This window comes from Otolemur garnettii, unplaced genomic scaffold (assembly GCF_000181295.1).
Source record: "Otolemur garnettii isolate 467f Iridium unplaced genomic scaffold, OtoGar3 scaffold00187, whole genome shotgun sequence".
In the NCBI taxonomy this organism is placed as follows: Eukaryota; Metazoa; Chordata; class Mammalia; order Primates; family Galagidae; genus Otolemur; species Otolemur garnettii.
Genome location: NW_003852582.1, coordinates 108,576 through 113,006, shown reverse-complemented (window position 1 = coordinate 113,006; position 4,431 = coordinate 108,576). Strand labels below are relative to the sequence as shown.

General features: G+C 46.3%; 1 protein-coding gene across 2 annotated transcripts in view; it reads left to right on the top strand.

Annotated features, from left to right (window-relative positions):
* Nucleotides 1-4,431, top strand: part of FASTKD1 (FAST kinase domains 1) — a 61,994-nt gene that overhangs the window by 5,918 nt on the left and 51,645 nt on the right. The window contains exon 2 of one of the 2 annotated variants that reach the window (XM_023507538.1): nucleotides 3,894-4,014. The gene's annotated coding sequence lies outside the window, so the exon portion shown is untranslated. Of the gene's footprint in view, nucleotides 1-3,893; nucleotides 4,045-4,431 lie in introns of both variants that reach the window. The other variant, XM_023507537.1, reaches the window with a different exon arrangement.

Below are 4,431 nucleotides of genomic sequence, written 5' to 3'. Positions count from 1 at the left end.
AAAAAAAAAAAAAAGAAGAGATCTTCTTGCCTCAGCCTCCCAAGTAGCTAGGACTGCAGGTGTCCACCACAACATCCAGCTTTTTCTTAGTGATGGGGTCTCACTCTTGCTCAGGCTGGTCTTGAACTCCTGAGCTGAAGCAATCCATCTGCCTTGTCCTCCCAAAATGCTAGGATTACAGGTGTGAACTACCATGCTGGGCCAATCCCTTAAAAATAAAGGAAGACAAGGAGAATGAGCCCTTCTGGCACCCTTGTTGGTTTGTGGCACCTCTACTTGCAAGTATTTATCAAAGGTATGCCAGTTTTTTTAGGATGGCCAATTCTTGTGCACAAGTTTTTAGTAAAGGGCAAATTTTATGGAGGAAAATTCAGAAATCAAATGGTTGACCTGCCAATAAAGAGTTAAAATGTTGTCTCAAGTTCTCTGCTTGAGATAAATTCATTGTTTTTGATATACAAAATGATCTGGGTTTATAAAATTTTTGATAAATGAGGTCCTCTTGCTCCCACCAGAACTCAGCTGTTCGCTGGGGAGAGATGCTGGGAGGGGCACAGCCTGAGAGTAGACCTGGTGGGAGGGAGGACCAGCACATGTGGCCCACCACCAAGTGGTTCACTGCAAGGGGAGAGGAATGCCCCATCTAGGCATCATGGAATAGGCTAGGGAGGGTACCCCTTGACCTAACTCTTTAATCTCATGTCTATTATGTTGTGATTGATGTTCAGAAAAGGTCTCTCTTTGCCCGGCAGGGGGGTCAGTTTGGCAAGTGGGCACCCATAGCCAGGGGAATTAGCATGAATCCTTCACTCTTGGTTAATATGACCTTTAAAGTAAGCTAAAAACTGTGGTCATTCTGCTGGCTGTGCCACAAAAGGGTCTTTTGAGACAGTTGAAAGGAGAGGTTACCCTGGGGTGAGATATGATCAGGATGCCCCTGATCATGGGTGCTTTTCTTTTTTTTTTAAATTTTATTTATTTATTTATTTATTGGCCAGGGCTGGGTTTGAACCCACCACCTCTAGCATATGGGGCTGCCACCTTACTCCTTTGAGCCACAGGCGCCGCCCAATCATGGATGCTTTTTGGAACAAATGAAAGACATTGGAAAGAACCCTGTCCAAAATTACAAGGGGCCCCAGATAACAAGAAGCTCTCTGGAAAGCAAATGGTTCTTTCAAGTCCAGGTCTCAGATGATGAAGGGACCTAGGAGTCCCTTGCCTCACTAGTAGCTCCAAACCAAATATCCCCATAGAAGCCCTGGGTGCAAATTGACCCGGGAGTCCCGTGCCTCACCATAGCTCCAACCCAAATATCCCCATAGAGGCTTGGCACCCATAGCTCAGTGGTTAGGGTGCCAGCCACATGTACTAGGGCTGCTCGTATAGACCCAGCCCGAGCCTGCTTAACAATGACTATAAGAACAAAAAATAGCTGGGCATTGTGGCAGGCGTGTGTAGTCACAGCTACTTGGGAGGCTGAGGCAAGAGAATCACTTGAGCCCAAGAGTTTGAGGTTGCTGTGAGCTGTGATGCCACAGCACTCTACTGAGGGTGACATAGTGAAAGTCTGTCTCAAAAGCAAACAAAAAACCCCAAATATCCACATAGAAGCCCTGGGGACCTGATTAGTGGACTTTTACAAGTAAAGGCCCCTGAGGCACTGAAGCCCTGGATGCAAATTGATAGCTGGGATTCAATGGTCACAAACCAAATAGACAGAAACAATCTACTGGGGCCCTTCTGGCTGCCAATTGATCCCTAGCACCAATCCGGTCTCATGCTCTGGGAGCCAGGCAGGGGGTGGGTGGGAGGGGCCAGCTGGCAGGGCTTGGTGAAACTTGCAGGAAACTGCCATTTTGGAGCATTTCACTTTAAAGTTAAAGCCTCAACACACCAGCACATCCTTATAGCATTGGCAAGAAGAAAGCTACCGAAAGTGAGAAATACCAATGAGAATGGGTACGTGTAGGATCTATATGCCACTAATAACATTGTACAAATGATATGAACAATTCTCACTTACATTTGAGTGACAGGATCCTAGAGCTGGAGTGGCCTTTCAGCGCTGCTGGACTGTGTTAAGGGCTTTAAAAGGGCTCTCCTGCCCTGTTTGATGGGAGCTTATGTGGGGACTTGTGGAATCTGCAATTGGACAGATTTGCAAACAGCAGGCTACTTATCTAAGGTGTCTAGGAAGAGACAGGGTTCTATCGTGTTGGATCTCAGACTTTGAACTGATGACAAAGCCCTTAAATAGGGCCTTCAACAGATGTGAAGTCCCTGATCTGTACTACAAACTGTCAAAATGCCTTTGGAAAACTAAAACAGGTCCTTATGACTATCCTGGCTTTGGGATTTCCTGAGTCATAGGAAGAATTTTAATAGTATGAAAAGCAAGGAATAAGCCTTGGAGTTTTAGTATAGAATGGTGGGAGACTTCCCAGGTTGGTGACATTGTTCTCAAAGCCACTGAACAATATTTTTTCTTTTTTGAGACAGTCTAACTCAGTTGCCCAGAGTGCTGTGGCATCAGTTAAGCTCGCAGCAACTTTAAACTCCTAGGCTCAAGTGATTCTCTTGCCTCAGTCTCCCAGGTTTCTGAGACACTATAGGTGCACACCATCATGCCTGGCTATTTTTTTCTATTTTTAAGTACAGATGGGCATCTCACTCTTGCTTAGGCTGGTCTTGATCTCCTGAGCTGAAGGGATCCTTCTACCTCAGTCACCCAGAGTACTAGGATTATAGGCATGAGTCGCTGTGATGTTGGGTACCACTGAACCATATTGTGAGAGGATGGTCTCTTTGTCTCTGGGCATTGAGTTGTTATAAAGGACTGTGTTTTTTCTCAATCCTGCCAAGAGAATGAGCCTCAGGAACTTGCCTGTTTAGGAGTTCTGTAGGTTCCTCAATATGCAATGATCAGGACAGTAGCATTGCCACCTGGGACTTCAGCCCAGAAAGTCAAGCTGATTGCCAGAGGAAATCAGGCCACTGGCAGAACGATTAAGGAGGTCACTGGGGGTGATCTTTTCTGTGGGGCCTTGATATCCTGGCTAGATTTAGATATCTAAAACTAAAGACTGGAGCTCTGACACTTAGGATGGTACAACTAAATGGAGACAGAATTCTCACAAACTCTTCTACCCGAAGCTTTGGTTTAGCTTCTTATGAGGCACCTGCATGAATATACACATTGAGAATGTGGTACCTTGATGGATTTGGTTGGACCTCATTTGAGAGGATCCCATTTGCAACTGTTTATGTGACTGGGGCAGTTCAAATAAAGAAGGGCAACTTTTTGCACAGGGAGCCCAGTGTGTGGGGGTCTACCCTTTCAGTGATTGGCAATTTCACTCAGATTCCTAGGTTTGTATCAGTAAATACTTTTTTCAGGCTGAGTAGAGGCTTGTCTTATCATAAGAGAAGAAAGGAGCATCTGAGGTACCCAGAACCCCTCTGAAGGAACTCATTCTGAAATGGACTCCAGGGGCTGTCAGCCCAAGACAGAGACTTTAGAATTCCTGTGTTCTTATACCAGTGCAGAGCAGGAACAGGCCTCAGTGGATGAGAGGATGATAGGTGGCAGCCTCCCATAGGCCAGGCAGATGGAAGATGGCATGGGCAGGCAGCTGCAAAGACAGCTTAGCAGCTCCTCCTCAATGAATCACCATGTTTGGCTACTCCATGGCATTGTCCATTTGGAGAAAGCTTGCTTTCCTCTGTCTGCACCTGGATATGCTGCACAGTGTCCTGTGGCTACCCATAAACTTTTTCAAGTAGACCCCCAGTGGGAACCAGAGGAACCATTTCTCCAAGAAGCTGAACACAGTGGACTCAATGATCTCCCAGGTCATCAGAATACTCATAGTCTCCTTTCCTCCACACAGGATGATAATGGACCATCCTTTGTCTCTGAGGTGACCCAGAAAGTAAGCAATGTCCTGTGTCTACGATGAAAATTACATACATCCTGGAATTGATGCAGAAAACCATCCAAATTAGGATAAGGTATTGCCACTTGCCCTGCTTGGACTAAAGGTAGCTATTTATTTATTTGAGACAGACTCTCATTATGTCACCCTCGGTAGAGTGCTATGGTGTCACAGCTCACAGCAACCTCAAACTCTTGGGGTCAAGTGATCCCCTTGCCTTAGCCTCCCGAGTAGCTGGGACTACAGGCACCTGCCACAAGGCCCAGCTATTTTTAGAGACTGGAGTCTGTCTTTTGCTCAACCTGGTCTCTAACCGTGAACTTAGGCAATCTACCTGCTTCAGCCTCCCAGAGTCGTAGGAGTATAGCTGTGAGCCACCGTGCCCAGCCTGAGAGTTAGTTTTGATACTTTTTTTTTTTTTTGAGACAGAGCCTCAAGCTGTCCCCCTAGGCAGAGTGCCATGGCATTACAGCTCACAGCAACCTCCCCCCCC